General features: G+C 37.1%; 1 long non-coding RNA gene across 1 annotated transcript in view; it reads right to left on the bottom strand.

Moving 5' to 3' along the window:
- The window catches only part of LOC123541159 (uncharacterized), a 40,003-nt gene that overhangs the window by 11,620 nt on the left and 10,931 nt on the right, over nt 1-17,452 (bottom strand). The window contains exons 2-3 of the long non-coding RNA XR_008367871.1: nt 7,644-7,947; nt 4,442-4,554 (exon numbers count right to left, since the gene is read on the bottom strand). This is a non-coding gene — a long non-coding RNA (uncharacterized LOC123541159). The remainder of the gene's footprint in view (nt 1-4,441; nt 4,555-7,643; nt 7,948-17,452) is intronic.

Below are 17,452 nucleotides of genomic sequence, written 5' to 3'. Positions count from 1 at the left end.
TTGTTTATAATTTTTTCATGTTAATGCCACTCACATTTTTTCCAATCTACATGTACATAATTATATGCACAAAGTTCATGTCATACAGAGACTTGCCAGCTTTGCTGGTGGAGCGAAACCCAAGGTGCCCCTCAGTACTGATTCAGGCACAGAAGGGCTCTTTGGTAGAAACACTGACCCTTCTCGAGTCAGATGGATGGCTTCATTTTATGCAGCCGTAGTACAGTCATGTCTAAATGAAACATTAACTTCCCGCTGTGCCTCAGCACACCTTAACTTTTCATGTGAAGAAGTCATCCAACAACTTGTGTCAATGTTGGCAAAAAGCCGGTCAATATGAGTATTGACCGGGCCGGCGGTCAATACTGGTTAAAACCGGTCAATACTGGTCAATACCGGTCAATACTGGTCGATTCAATACTAGGGTTATTCTTGATTGGTCAATATTGGTTTATTCAACACTTTTATACATTGTACATTCACAGATTTGCACAGGCTGTAATAGTAATATAAAAATATTAAAGCAGTTTGAATAAGATAAAGTTTTGTTCATTCAAAAAGTATAGTGGTCAATACTGGTCGATTCAATTTTGGTCCTTGGCAATGTGTCCTGGTCAGGCTCCATTTTGGACAATACTTACATGTAGACTGGTCAGTAACTAGTTTATTCAATGCTTTTGTCTTCTTACAGTTAGCCTTGATTTCAAATTAATTAAAGATTTTATTACTAAAATTACACTCAGTGAAATGGACAGTACTGTCATTCAAATTTGGTCCTGTGCAGTATTCCTGATCAGTACATGTAGTGGTCAATACTGGTCAATTGAATATTGTAATGGCATTACTTATTTTTAAAACAAAGTTAACATGTTCAAACATTGAGAATAATACAGTGGGATTATTGATCATGACAGCTAATTAGTGACAATAATAAACAGCCAGCAACATACCTACTGTGTATTGTAAACATGTGTCAATTAGGCAATGACAACTGCTTTCAAAACACAAACCACCTCCATGAAAGGGTCCAGGACTGGTGTTCACAGCAATTTTTCATTAAATTATTTATACCAGTAAAAATCATTCAATTTATCACCTGAGAAACAAACACTTACTGCTACAGTTTATGAAATACTTTCAGTTAAATTACAGTTTTTCCCACTTATTGTGACAATTTGTAGAAATATAATATATCTTTGTAATTTAATCTTACAGAAAATGTTCAGTGACTAAAAAATTCAACCGTATTGACCTACTGACCACTTCTTACTAATTTAGGAGTACTGATTAGGTTGCTTTAACTAAATAAATAATGCCTGCATTCACCAAATCAAGCCCCAAATGCTCTTAGACAGTCGTTATTAAATAAATCTTAATTGTTCATAAACATTGCAAAATATTTTAACAGTTAATTGACTAGTATTGACCAATCGACCAGTATTGACCGGTATTGACCACTTCAGGGAGTATTGACCGGGGCGGTTTTAACCGGTTAAAACCGCTGGTTAAAACCAGGGGCGGTTTTAACCGCCCAACATTGACTTGTGTGGCACTCGTACTAGAAAAAATATCTTAAGGGGCACTTAGAGTAACCTTCCTCCATTAAAGCTGTGAAATCAATATAAACCCTGTGGTCCAGTAGTAAGACGACAGACTCTTAAGCCAGTTATTTTATCCCACTATCTAACTTAAGTAAACAAGAGGGTCATGATGACCCTGGATCACTCACCAGAGTAATATGAGCTACATGTTTCAAATGTCAAACTGATGATTTTTAGAATTTTTTTGGAATTTTTTCCGATGTACAATCAAGTAACCCCTGGGGCGGGGCCAATTTCACCCCGGGGGTCATGATTTGAACAAAGTTTGTAGAAGTCTAATAGGCAATGTTACATATCGAATATCTAAGATCTAGGCCTTCAGGTTTATTTTAAGCAAATTTATGAAGATTTCCCTATGTACAATCAAGTAATCCCTGGGGCTGGGTAAATTTGACCCGGGGGGGTGGGGGTGGGGGGGTCAAGATTTGAACACATTTTTTAGAGGTCCACTAGGCAATGCTACATGTCAAATATCTAAGCTCTAGGCCTTCTGGTTTATTTTTAGAAAATTTTGAAGATTTTTCTATGTACAATCAAGTAACCCCATGGGACGGGGTCAATATGACCCCGGGGGTCATGATTTGAAGAAATTTTGTAGAGTCTATTAGGCAATGCTACATGTGAAATATCTAGGATCTAGGCCTTTTGGTTTATTTTTAGAAAATTTTTGAAGATTTTCCTATGTAAAATCAAGTGACCCCTGGGGCGGGGTCAATTTTGACCCTGGGGGTCATGATTTGAACAAATGTTGTAGAGGTCCACTAGGCAATGCTAACATGAAATATCTAAGCTCTAGGCCTCCAGGTTTATTTTAAGAAAATTTTTGAAGACTTTCATATGTAAAATCAAGTGACCCCCAGGGCGGGGTCAATTTTGACCCCGGGGTCATGATTTGAACAACTTTAGTAGAAATCCACTAGGCAATGCTACATGTTAAATACCTAAGCTCTAGGGCTTCTGCTTTTTGAGAAGAAGATTTTTTAAGATTTTTCTATGTAAAATCAAGTGACCCCTGGGGCGGGGTCAATTTTGACCCTGGGGGTCATGATTTGAACAAATTTTGTAGAGGTCCACTAGGCAATGCTACATGTGAAATATCTAAGCTCCAGGCCTTCTGGTTTATTTTTAGAAAAAATTTGAAGATTTTCCTATGTAAAATCAAGTGACCCCTGGGGCGGGGTCAATTTTAACCCCGGGGTCATGATTTGAACAACTTTAGTAGAGGTCCACTAGGCAATGTTACATGTCAAATATCTAAGGTCTAGGGCTTCTGGTTTTCGAGAAGAAGATTTTTTAAGATTTTTCTATGTAAAATCAAGTGACCCCTGGGGCGGGGTCAATTTTGACCCTGGGGTCATGATTTGAACAAATTTGGTAGAGGTCCACTAGGCAATGCTTCACACCAAATATCTAAGCTCTAGGGCTCCTGGTTTTTGAGAAGAAGATTTTTAAAGTTTTTCCTTTCTGTTGCCATGGCAACCAGGGTTCTGCATGGAATTCAATTCTTTGAACAATTTTTAAAGCAGACCATCCAAGGAACATCCCTGTGAAGTTTCATCAAAATTGGCCTGTTGGTTTAGGAGGAGATGTTGTTTAAAGGAAAGTGTGGACGGACGACAGACGGACGTACAACGGATGGACGGACGGACGCCGGACGGTGAGCGATCACAATACCTTACCCTGAGCTAAAAACAAGGCAGTCTGAAAGACAGCTAAATCCCCCTCCACTGCTATGGATAGTGAAAGGGTAAACCTTTGATTTTAGCTGTGACCTTGACCTTGAACTGACATGGCTGACTCATGAATTTTGCACAACGTCTTGATCATTTGACCCAAGTTTCATGAAAATCCTTCAAGGGGTTTAGGAGATACAGAGCTGAAACCTTTGACCTTCAGTTGTGACCTTGACCTTGAGTTGACATGGCTGACTCATGAGTTCTTGATGAGGTGATCATTTGACCCAAGTTTGATGAAAATCCTTCAAGGGGTTTAAGAGATACAGAGTGGACACCAAATGGAAGGCTCAAACCTTCTACCCTTAGTTGTGACCTTGACCTTGAGCTGGCATGGTTGACTCATAATTTCTGCACATCGTTCTGATGAGGTTATCATTTGACCCAAGTTTTATGAAATTCCTTCAAGGGGTTTAGGAGATATAGAGCAGACACGAAATGGAAGGCTCAAACCTTTGACCTTCAGTTGTGACCTTGACCTTGAGCCGACATGGCTGGCTCATAAGTTCTGCACATCGCCTTGATGAGGTGATCGTTTGACCCAAGTTTTATAAAATTCCTTCAAGGGGTTTAAGAGATATAAAGCGGACACAAAATGGAAGGCTCAAACCTTTGACCCTGAGCTGTGACCTTGACCTTGAGCTGGCATAGCTGACTCATGAGTTCTGCACATCGTCTTGATGAGGTGATCATTTGACCCAAGTTTTATAAAATTCCTTCAAGGGGTTAAGGAGATATAGAGCGGACACAAAATGGCAGGCTCAAACCTTTGACCTTGAGTTGTGACCTTGACCTTGAAACGACAAGGCTGACTCATGGGTTCTGCACATCGTCTTGATGAGGTGATCAAGGACGGATGCAGACCAATCCTATAATCCCTCCGCCACGGCGGGGGATTAATAACATTAGTTAAGGTTCCATTTGGGTGCTTTTATTCTTCAGTTCTTCAGTATCTTGCACTATCCTCCAAGAAGCTAAAATGATGCACCATTTTTCTAGAGGAGTACCCTGTATGGATAACTGAGGACAACCGTAAACGTACTTTAAATACACAGGCATACACAGACCTAAGCTTTCATTAACAAAGCAGACATATGAAGCCGTTACCTTTGTGAGATCAATGTTACTGTCTGCTATGTAACTCAGAGTGAGATTGTCAACCCATGCACGAGATTTCTTCTCCCTGTACTTCTTTCTTACGAAACATACTGATACAATCACTGAAAACAAAATAAAGAAGGTAAAATAGGTTACCATATAAACTGTCACAGGTTACTTTAAGGCCTTGGTTTAAAATGTGGCTGCCACTTTTTCCGTCATTAACATTTATTTATTTATTTACTTGGGTTTTACGGCGCACCAACACAGTATAGGTTATATGGCGCCGAACAGGACTAAAAATTTTGGTTCCACATCTCATTTACATCGAAATAAAAACATGAGGTATGGAATCAAAACCGTTATGAACATAAAATAATGTGCGTGAAATTAGCCAGAGTAGCCAGAGTTCAGCCAGAGAAGTCATTACTCTGTTTACTCTGGCTGGCCAGAGTAGCCAGAGTTCAGCCAGAGAAGTCATAACTGGTTACTCTGGCTGGCCAGAGTAGCCAGAAATCAGACAGAGTAGCCAGAGTTCAGCAAGAAAAGCCAGAGTTTCTAGGATGTTAAAATGTTCTGGCTACTCTGGTCAGCAATAGTGTCCAGAATAGCCTGAGTCACCTGGATTTTATTTGCTCTGTTAGTCTGGCTGGCCAGAGTAGCCAGAGTTTCTAGGATTTTAAGAGTAGCCAGAGTAACCTGGTTCACAAAACATTTTCTGTCTTAGCTGGGTTTGCTTATGAAACTTAATATGTGATTTCTATCTAAATAGCATGTTTAAACTGAATTTCAAGTTAATTACTATTTTCAAGTGGCTATTTAGAGTAGCCAGAACTCTTGTTACTCTGGCTGGCCAGAGTAGCCAGAGTTCAGCCACAGTAGCCAGAGTTTAGCCACAGTAGCAAGAGTTTCTAGGATTTTAACATGTTCTGACTACTCTGGTCAGCCAGAGTATCCGGAACAGCCCGAGTCACCAGGATTTTATTTGCTCTGGTTAATTTGGCTGGCCAGAGTAGCCAGTTTCTAGGATTTTAACGTTTTTGCTATTCTGGTCAGCCAGATTAAGCCAGAGTAACCAGGTTCCATGTTCACAAAAGTTTTTCAGTCTTAGCTGAATTTGATTATGAAATCTAATAATTGAGCCGTGCCATTAGAAAACAAACATAGTGGCTTTGCGACCAACATGGATCCAGACCAGCCTGCAAATCCGCGCAGTCTGGGCAGGATCTATGCTGTTCCCTGTTAAAGCGTATTGGACTTGGAGAAATTGTTAGCGAACAGCTTAAGAATCCTGACCAGCCTGCATGGATGCGCAGGCTGGTCTGAATCCATTCTGGTCTCAAACCTACTATGTTGGCGTTCTCATGGCGTGACTCATATGTCATTTCTATCTAAATACTATGTTTAAAACTGAATTTCAAGTTAATAACTATTTACAAGTGACTATTTAGAGTAGCCAGAACTCTGGTCACTATGGCTGGCCAGAGTAGCCAGAGTTCAGCCAGAGTTTAGCCAGAGTAGCCAGAAATCTAGTTACTCTGGCTGGCCAGAGTAGCCGAGTAACCAGGATGTCAATTGCTCTGGCTACTTTGGCTAGCCAGAACAGCCAGAATTTCCGAGATGTCCATTGGTTCTAGCTACCCTGACTAGCCAGAATAACCAGAGAAAATACTGTAATACCTATTGCGAAATGACCCTTTTGGTACTCTCAGGATTGATTTTTTAGTGTTTTATATGTATCAAGTGTATCATTGTACCATCGTGCATCACGGTTTAGTATTAAATAAAAAGTCACGATTGTCCAAACAGAACGCCGTACGTAACAGTGTGAAAATGGTGAAAAGTCAATTTACATTACTGAACAAAATTGATAGGTAAAACTAAGTCAAATTAAATGAGATTTAATAGTTACCATTATATATTGAATGACCCTCATACACTATACTTGAATTTTTTTTAGCTCGTGTCAATGTGTGACAAGGTGAGGTTTTGTGATCAACTTTTGTCTTGTCTATCAGATTGAGTCAGGCTCTTTGACTGAACTCAGTACTTGTTCCATTTTATATTGTAAAACCTTAAAACTCTTCTCAAGTATCACAAGACCCAGAGCTTAGGTATTTTGCAAGAAGCATTGGCAAGTACATCTCTTTCAAAATTGTTCAAAATCATGGACTCCGGGGATCTGCCTTGGGGCTTTAAGTTTCACATAGAGTAATATATTAAATCCTATAAAAATTATTTTTATTTTCCTTTAGGCCCAGACTATATATATTTTGTATGTAGCATGGCCCAGTGAATGCCTCCCTAAAAATTGAGCAAATCATGTCCCCTGATGTCAAAATTGCCCCTGCTTGTGCTAATGAGCTTGCAAAGTCTTACAGGAAAACCTTTTAAAATCTTCTCAAAAGAATTGAAAAAACACGATATACTCACATAGCAAAAATCTTTTTCAGAGCCACAAGGGTAAGAGCTGAAATATTTTGCACTTGATACATAAAACACACAAAAAACAACCTTGAGAGAACCAAAATAGTCAACAATCTTCTTGCACCTTTCCAATATAGCTTCCGTTCCAAATATAGCTGTGAGGCTCAACTATTATCCTTTACACAAGAAACTTTTGACAATCTCCAATCTGGAAACAAACAGGTCTCATTGTAATGGATTTCTCGAAAGCTTTTGACAAGATCGATCATCAACTCCTTCTCTATAAAATCGTGAAACTTTTTGTCTACAGAATCTCCCTATCCTGGATTCTCAATCTTTCCTTAGTAACCGTTCTCAATCTGACTCTTTACTAGTTCTATCAGGGGTTCCTCAAGGTTCAGTGTTGGGTCCTTGTCTCTTCCTATGTTTTATCAATGACCTTCCTGACTCTGTTAAAGGTGGAATACGCTTATTTGCTGATGACACTATCATATACCTCAACATAGACTCGTTAATAGACTCTAACAAAGTTCAAGAGGATTTGACAAAATTAGAAGAATGGGAACGTAATTGGTCTATGGAATTCAATCCTGATAAATGCGAAGTAATAGAAATCTCAGAAAAAAAAAAGAGAAAAAATATCATCTTTCCATATAAATTACTTAATCAAGAACTAAAAACTACAGGAAATGCTAAATATCTTGGAATTACTATTAGTGATGTCTTAACTTGGAAACACATATTGAAATTACATCTAGTTCTGTGAATGAAAAAAGCAACTTACCAATAACAAAAACAAAAGCAACAGAACTAAGCGCTACGGCAACAGTCACCGAGGAACCCAAACCACCAAACCCATTCACAACAGATTGGCCAGTGTTCGTCACTGTCTCATTCCAATATACGTCTGTTGTGTTGATGTGAAATGAATGAAGTGTTGATGACGTCACATTTGATAATGTCACATCTGAGAAATTGGTTGTCATGGCAACATCATGCCCTGACTCGGAGGTCAAGGCTATCACAGTGTCATTGGTCCCCATGGTTCTATAATGCTGTTTGAGTTTTTTCTACATCTCTTGACAGAACTGTAAATAAATAAGCATGCATGAAATCACCCGTACGAAAAACTATGGCGGAATCCGCTCAGAATTAAAGCGTATTAAGGGCGTAATCCTGCTAAAATTGATATTCAAAGGCTGACTATAGGCGGACACGGATTATTCTAAAAATTACGCCTAACAGGAAGGCGGAATTTTTCTTAAATTCTGGTTAATGCTTTTCAAAAAAAAGGTGCATTCTCACTAGGCGGAATTCTCAGATAAAATAAGGGGAAATTTTGAACTTAGAAAAAATGGCTTTACTGAGATAAGGCAGAATTTCGGAAGGTGGTAATTGTATATCATTTAATTTGAAATAGGATCACTGTAAGGGTCCAGTGAGTTTACTGTAACATCCAGATGTTGTCACTTCTGTTTAGAGAGAAAGCACTTTCTGTAGGCATTTATACATGGGATGTTGTTAGTTAGGTAGACTAGACTAAGGAGTACATTATATATTTGTGGTAAGTTAGAATTTAAATAATTTCAGTATAATAATCAGTAGTTCATGACATGTCCATGCTTATTTAGTGGAGGTTTAATTCTTTTTAAATCTTTCAAGAAATGTCTGTATCGTTGTGCATTTTCTTCAATAATTCTATCATTAAGCCACAGCTGATATATTTGTAAAATCGAAGCTCACAGTCTTATTAATGAATTGTATTTGGCAAAGCAAAATGAATCTAGTGAAATGTGAAAAGCTTCATGCTCAAGATAAATACTAAGGGTACTTTTTCATGTTTTACATAAGGTGGATTTTATTCCGGTTAAGCTTTTCTGGGTATTTTTTTCCGCCTAAGCAGAGAATATCCTTAGACGGAATTTTTTCCTGCTTAAACATTTTTACGCCAATTTAGGCGGTTTCCGCCTTACTAACAGGAAAAAATTTGCATATTTCGAGCCATATTCTCCCTAAGGTCTCCCTAAGGCTGATATTACGCTTAATAGCAACATAAGATGGAAACCGCCTTATTTTTCTGGGTGGTTTCCGCCAAAAGTATGGGCGTACTTTTTTGTACGATGATGCAAACACCTGATTCATGATTTCCAAAAAAAATGTGACCACAAAAAAATAATAATTTGAAATGCTAGCAAAAATTTGCTTTTTAAATCTAGCTTATTGTGTTGCATAGAGGATATATGAAATACAGTGTACTTTATCTCTTTTAAGACAGGAAAGTGTGCAGATTGGAAATTATACACTATTTTCCAAAGTGAAAGTTAAATATTCTGAATGGAGCTATTAAAAATTTCATTTTCATTTTTTTATTGAATGGCTATGTTATCTCTTTGAAGAAAATACTAGGGAAATCTTCCTTTGTAATAGATAAATAAGTCATATCTAACACTGGGGAATCACATGATCAAAATAATCTCAAAACAGAAGTTATATTTTGAAGAACATGAATAAATTTACTACCAATATAAGATATGAAATTTAAACATAGCCTAACATATGACTTAATGAAAGTTGTCAAAGTATTATGTAGTTCAGACAATAATGATCTATATCCTGTAATTACAAACACTAAGGAAAATAAGAAGTTTCTGTTTCTTGAAGTGTTCCAGATAATCAGAAAGTGATTGTGATTGAAATCTATGTAGTTTTAGGAAACATATCTCTGTTGTCATATGATAGGCTAATTAGTTTAGATTTACAGCAAAAGTTGTTTCAGTATTATTCCTTTTTATTCATAAATTTATTTTAGTTTAGAGATTATTTTGATCATGTGATTCCCCAGAGTGTCTAATTAAACCAAATACATGTAGCAGAAAAATTTGAATGCATAAATCTGTGGTCACTTTTGCACAAAAAACCTGAAAATTTTGTTACGTGTCAAAATCTAGGACATGACTTTAATACCCTATAAAACTTGTGTTCATTAATAGAACTGATTTGTGATTCATTTGAAGAATCAGTATAGTTTGAACAATCTTGGTAGAGGGTGACAGTCTTGTACCATTTGTTGTGTGAAATCATTTCAAAATTGGACCATTGGTTTAGGAGATGTTGTTTGAAGATTTTTCTATTTTTAGCTCTGGCAGAACCTATGTGCAACCAAGCAGAACCGTTTAAATAACTTTGGTAGAGGCCTCCCGCCCTCCTCCACCCCCAGGAACATCCTGGCCAAGCTTCATCAAAATCCATTCAGTGGTTTTGGAGGAAATGTCATTTTTCCATCCAATACAGAATTTCTTACACAAAATTTATGTTAACAAACTTTCATTTTTTAAAAGACACATTTAAATTAAAATTAAGAACCTGACACAGATAAAAAATATGTGTTTCTTATATATATTTACTACGGTAACCATTCTAGCACAAAACTGCTGTTCTTGTCACTTTTCAGAGGTGTCTTAACTGGAGAGAAAATATGACTTGTGTTAACAGAGAGATTCTTGCACTCACATGCTGTTAAAACACATTTTTATATATGCGTGCTCCATGGCAAAGTGTAAACACATTATGGCCCCAAAACAGATAATTCAAAAGGAAATAGCTTCAAAGGGAAAAAACAAAACAGAGATTCCCAAGCGCTTCATGGAAATTAAATGACACCAAGGGATAATTCATTCAGTTAATTCAGTTTTTACATGTTTTATGCTCAGGATATGTTGGCTCAGGCACCAACCAATCCCTTAGGATTCTACAAATAATATAGCACGAAAAAACATGCGTTATCCCTACAATATAAATCTAAATAACAATGAATATCTTTTAATGTTTTTTCACCTACTGCTGATTAAATTCAAAAGGTACTTTAAATTTCGGATGGTGGCTGCGTAAATGTAAACATCTGGTGTAAAAATGAAACAATATTTCCAGGATAATAATTATTTGATTGTGAATCCTTCTAAAAACCTTGCAAAATTAAAGCATTTAGGTTTTTCTTTTCATCAGCGCACAAATTTAGTAAACTAAGATTGACTGACCAGAGACACAGGTGCTAGACACATAACCAAATATTTTACTCATAGGTCTCATATATACATATATAGGCCTATGAGTAAAATATTTGGTTATGTGTCTAGCAACTGTGACCAGAGACAACTTTGTCTGCAACTGTCTGTTATTTCTAAAAATAGAAGTGCTTACATCACGAGGTAAGTGCATCAATGTCATGAATCTTGCTATTTCTTATTTTAACTAATTTCTTTAGCATTTTTTACTGTTTATTACTTTACTAGTAAACTGGCAGGATAGGTACCTGATAAGCCAACACCACCTGCCTGGACTACCATCATTCTTAAACTAGAATGTGTCTGTAGGACACAGGGTGTCCCCACCCCTGCCCACCCCACTGGTACATTTGTCACAAATAAGGGGCAATAATTCAAATGTTTGCAGTCATAATGGGGTATAGCCTCAACAAACATTTTACGAAAAGAATTCATTATTCTAGGCCTTTTTGAGCTATAAGCATCACAAACTATTTCAAGGGCCATAACTCTGTAATAAGAGCTAAGATTCTCAAGAAGAATGCCAAGTGTGCAAGGTCACATCACGTTAAAGACTCCAGCAAGGTTTCCTGAATTTACATCTAATACTTTTTGAGCTAGGCACATAATTAGGTGAAAAAGTGAATTTTTTACTATTTCAGGGGCCATAACCTTAAAAATAGGGGGTGGAGCCTGCCAAAACAATAGAGGTGTGCAAATTTATATCATGATAAGGACTTATGCAAGTTTTCAACCATTTATATTAAATACTTTTTGAGCTAGGTGTGTCACAAGGTGAAAATGTACATTTTTGACTATTTCAGGGGCCATAACTCTAACAAGAGGACCATGATGGTCCTGAATCGCTCACCTATCACATGACCCAGTGTTTAACTGAGTATGACCTAGTTATTTCTATTATTTGACATAGTGACCTAGTTTTTGAGCACATGTGACCTAGATATCATCAAGATAAAAAATTCTGACCAATTTTCATGAAGATCCATTGAAAAATATGACCTCTAGAGACATCACAAGATTTTTCTATTTTTAGACCTACTGACCTAGTTTTTGACCGCACGTAACCCAGTTTCGAACTTGACCTAGATATCATCAAGGTCAACATTCTGACCAATTTTCATGAAGATCTCATTAAAAATATGGCCTCTAGAGAGGTCACAAGGTTTTTCTATTTTTAGATCTACTGACCTAGTTATTGACCGCACGTGACCCAGTTTCGAACTTGACCTAGATATCATCAAGATGAACATTCTGACCAATTTTCATAAAGATCCCATGAAAAATATGGCCTCTAGAGAGGTCACAAAGCTTTTCTTTTTTCAGACCTACTGACCTAGTTTTTGACCGTACGTGACCCAGTTTCAAACTTGACCTAGATATCATCAAGGTGAACATTCTGACCATTTTTCATGAAGATCCATTGAGAAATATGGCCTCTAGAGAGGTCACAAGGTTTTTCTATTTTTAGACCTACTGACCTAGTTTTTGACCCCACGTGAGCCAGTTTCGAACTTGACCTAGGTATCATCAAGGTGAACATTCTGACCAATATTCATGAAGATCTCATGAAAAATATGGTCTCTAGAGAGGTCACAAGGTTTTTCTATTTTTAGACCTAGTGGCCTAGTTTTTGACCCTACGTGACCCAGTTTCGAACTTGACCTAGGTATCATCAAGGTGAACATTCTGACCAATATTAATGAAGATCTCATGAAAAATATGGCCTCTAGAGAGGTCACAAGGTTTTTCTATTTTTAGACCTACTGACCTAGTTTTTGACCCCATGTGACCCAGTTTCGAACTTGACCTAGATATCATCAAGGTGAACATTCTGACCAATTTTCATGAAGATCTCATGAAAAATATGGCCTCTAGAGAGGTCACAAGGTTTTTCTATTTTCAGATCTACTGACCTAGTTTATGACCGCACCTGACCCAGTTTCGAACTTGACCTAGATATCATCAAGATAACATTCTGACCAACTTTCATAAAGATCCCATGAAAAATGTGACCTCTAGAGTGGTCACAAGCAAAAGTTTACGGACGGACGGACGGACGACGGACGCCACGCGATCACAAAAGCTCACCTTGTCACTTCGTGACAGGTAAGCTAAAAATAGGGGACAGACCCAAATGAAAAATAGAAGGTGCGCAAGTTCATATCATGATTAAGACTCCTGCAAGGTTTCATGAATCTATATCAAATACTTTTGAGCTAGGCATGTCACAAGGTGAAAATCTTCATTTTTGACTATTTCAGGGGCCATAACTCTGAAAATAGGGGGCGGACCCAAACAAAAAATAGGAGGTGCCCAAGTTCATATCATGATTAAGACTCATGCAAGGTTTCATGAATCTATATCAAATACTTTTTAAGCTAGGCGTGTCACAAGGTGAAAATGTGCAATTTTGACTATTTCAGGGGCCATAACTCTGAAAATAGGGGGCGTAGTCAGATGAAAAATAGGTGGTGCGCAAGTTCATATCATGATTAAGACTGTTGTAAGGTTTCATGAATCTGTATCAAATACTTTTTAAGCTAGGCATGTCACAAGGTGAAAATTTGCATTTTTGACTATTTCAGGGGCCATAACTCTGAAAATAGGAGGTGAAGCCACCCAAGAAATTAGAGGTGTGCAAGTTTATATCATGATAAAGACTTAAGCAAGTTTTCAACCATTTATATTAAATACTTTTTGAGCTAGGTGCGTCACAACTTGTGACAAGGTGAAAATGTACATTTTTGACTATTTCAGGGGCCATAACTCTAACAAGAGGACCATGATGGTCCTGAATCGCTCACCTCTTCCCACATGACCCAGTTTTGAGTATGACGTCTTTTTTTCTATTATTTGACATAGTGAACTAGTTCTTGAGCTCATGTGACCCAGTTTTGAACTTGACCTAGATACTATCAAGATAAAAATTCTGACCAATTTTCAAGAAGATCCATTGAAAAATATGGTCTCTAGAGAGGTTACAAGGTTTTCCTATTATTTGACCTATTGACCTAGTTTTCGAAGGTACGTGACCCTGTTTTGAATTTTACCTAGATATCATCAAGGTGAACATTCTCACTACATTTCATGAAGATCTCATTAAAAATATGGCCTCTAGAGAGGTCACAAGGTTTTTCTATTTTTTATACCTAACTGCCTAGTTTTTGAGGGCACATGACCCAGTTTCAAACTTGACCTAGATATCATCAAAATAAAACATTCTGACAAACTTCATACAGATCCCATGAAAAATGTGGCCCCTTTAAGAAGGTCACAAGGTTTTTTATATTTTGACCTACTGAACCTAGTTTTTGATGGCACGTGACCCAGTTTCAAACTTGACCTAGATATCATCAAGGTGAACGTTGACCAATTTTTCATACAAATCCCATGAAAAGTAGGGCCTCTAGAGAGGTCACAAGGTTTTTTTATTATTTACCCTACTGACCTAGTTTTTAAGGGCATGTGACCCGTTTCAAACCTGACCTAGATATCATCAAGGTGAACATTCGACCAATTTTTATGGAGGTCCATTCACAAGTATGGCCTCTAGAGAGGTCACAAGGTTTTTCTATTTTTAGACCTACTGACCTAGTTTTTGACTGCACATGACCCTGTTTCGAACTTGACCTAGATATCTTCAAGATGAACATTCAGACCAACTTTCATACAGATCCCATGAAAAATATGGCCTTTAGAGAGGTCACAAAGGTTTTCTATTATTTAAACCTACTGACCTAGTTTTTTGAAGGCACGTACCCACTTTCGAAACGACCTAGACATCATCAAGATGAAACATTCAGACCAAAACTTTCATACAGATCCCATGAAAATATGGCCTCTAAGAGGTCAAAAGGGTTTTTTCTATTATTTGACCTACTAACCAAGTTTTTGACGGCACGTGACCCACTTTCGAACTTGATCTAGATATCATCAAGGTGAACATTCTGCCCAAATTTTTTCATGAAGGTCTCATGAAATATATGGCCTCTAGAGAGGTCACAAGGTTTCTCTATTTTTAAACTTACTGACCTACTTTTTAACCGCAGGTCACATAGTTTCGAATTAGACCTAGATATCATCAAGATGAACATTCAGACCAACTTTCATACAGATCCCATGAAAAATGTGGCCTTTAGAGATCTCACAAGGTTTTTTTATTATTTGACCTAATGACCTAGTTTTTGATGGCACGTGACCCAGTTTCAAACTTGACCTAGATATCATCATGATGAACGTTCTGACCAATTTTCATGAAGATCTTGTGAAATATATGACCTCTAGAGAGGTCACAAGGTTTTTCTATTTTTAGACCTACTGACCTAGTTTTTGATGGCACGTGACCCAGTTTCGAACTTGACCTAGATATTATCAAGGTGAACATTCTGACCAATTTTCATGAAGATCTTGTGAAATATATGGCCTCTAGAGAGGTCACAAGGTTTTTCTATTTTTAGACCTACTGACCTAGTTTTTGAAGGCACGTGACCCAGTTTCGAACTTGACTTAGATATCATCAAGATGAACATTCTGACCAACTTTCAAAAAGATCCCATGTAAAATGTGACCTCTAGAGTGGTCACAAGCAAAAGTTTACGGACGGACGACGGACACCGCGCGATCACAAAAGCTCACCTTGTCACTTTGTGAAAGGTGAGCTAAAAAAAGGGGATGGACCCAAATGAAAAATAGGAGGTGCGCAAGTTCATATCATGATTAAGACTGTTGTAAGGTTTCATAAATCTATATCAAATACTTTCTGAGCAAAGCGTGTCACAAGGTGAAAATGTGCATTTTTGACTATTTCAGGGGCCATAACTCTGAAAATAGGGGGCAGACCCAAATGAAAAATAGGAGGTGCACAAGTTCATATCATGATTAAGACTTATGCAAGGTTTCATGAATCTATATCAAACACTTTTTGAGCTAGGCGTATCACAAGGTAAAAATGTGCATTTTTGACTATTTCAGGGGCCATAACTCTGAAAATAGGGGGCGGCGCTAGACGAAAAAATAGGAGGTGGGCATCATGATAAAGACTCATGCAAGGTTTCATCAATTTATATCAAGTACTTTTTGAGCTAGGCGCGTCACGAACTTCGGACGGACGGACAAGACCAAATCTATATGCCTCCACCACTCATGGGGGGGCACAAAAATTGACCCAAAACGTAATTTGTATATATATAATTATTTCCACAGGTACTCTGCAGCTGCAAATTAAGCTGCTGTATTGACTACCTGCCGTGATTTGACTGTTATTTCTCCTATTTGAAATTCTTTATAGTCACCGAATAACCCACAGCTATCTAATTATAAAATGCTTCTTTAAAATATTAAGAATTTGCTGATGATATTAAAAAAAAATGACAAGGTAGTCCTGACGCCATTTTTTCAACCATCAGAAGTGGACTGAATCAGGCTTACCAATGAAAACAACAAAATCCGTAAGGACAGGCAAAAAAGAGGGAGATACCCCGGTGTGCGCATGTGTTTTCACTTCCAAGCCAGGCTCAATCTACTACTGTTGGTTGAAAAAATGGCATGAGAGCTACCTTGTCATTTTTTTAATATCGCTTGAAAATTCTAGATATATTGAAAAAACATTTAAATCAAAATTTGTTGGTTATTTGGTGATTGTGTATGTAAAGAATTTCAAATTATGAAATAGGAACATCAAATCATGGCTGCTAGCCAAAACAGTGACTGTATTTTCAGCCGCAAGGTACCTGTGATTAAATTTATATCAAGGTTGTAGTACTTGTACTGTCAACAACTGTGCCACCTGCTCTATATGCTACACTTCTTTGATGGAAGTGTCTAGCCGTCTGGTAACCGGACACCTAGCCTGTGTTCTAGTCGTCCGGGTACCGGATGGCTAGCAAATCCTCAGGGGATTTTCTAGTTGTCCGGTAAATGATTTCCTAATGAATAAGACATGATTTTATATAGTTTTAATGTTATTTACTTGAGATATCGATACTTACCTGTAAACAAAAGTTTGTGTAAATACATACAATAAACAGTTACGGTAAATAACTGCATTATTCAGCTGATAAAATAGAAGTTTGCCGATCTCAATAATGGCGAAATCGACGTGATGTCACTTATTAAAATCTGTTCACCTTGAGGCTTTTATGGGATCAGAATTTTTAAATTTTAATAACTTTTTCACTGGATTTTCAAAATTAAAACAGTTTTGAAGAACTTTCAATTTTCATATTTTAGTATTCAAATATTTTTTAATGAATTACTGTTTTAAATGACATCTAATTTCAAAAGCGGCAGTGTGATGTTCAAAACTTTAAGAAAAATAGTAGTTATGCGTTCATAATTAATCCATTTTAATTTGAAATAATCATAGTCAAAATTAATGAACGCATTGCCTTTTTTTAAACTTTCCATTCTTCAAAAAAATATATATAAATTTGTGTTTTAAAAATTAAAGTTTAGGTCGTTAGAAAAAACATCACTTTTTACAAAACAGCATATGGACGTTCGGCGATCAATGTTTTATCATTTCTAAAAATAG

Source organism: Mercenaria mercenaria, chromosome 16, assembly GCF_021730395.1.
Source record: "Mercenaria mercenaria strain notata chromosome 16, MADL_Memer_1, whole genome shotgun sequence".
In the NCBI taxonomy this organism is placed as follows: domain Eukaryota; kingdom Metazoa; phylum Mollusca; class Bivalvia; order Venerida; family Veneridae; genus Mercenaria; species Mercenaria mercenaria.
The sequence above is the reverse complement of the archived record's forward strand: the minus strand, read 5'-3'. Positions and strand labels throughout refer to the sequence as shown.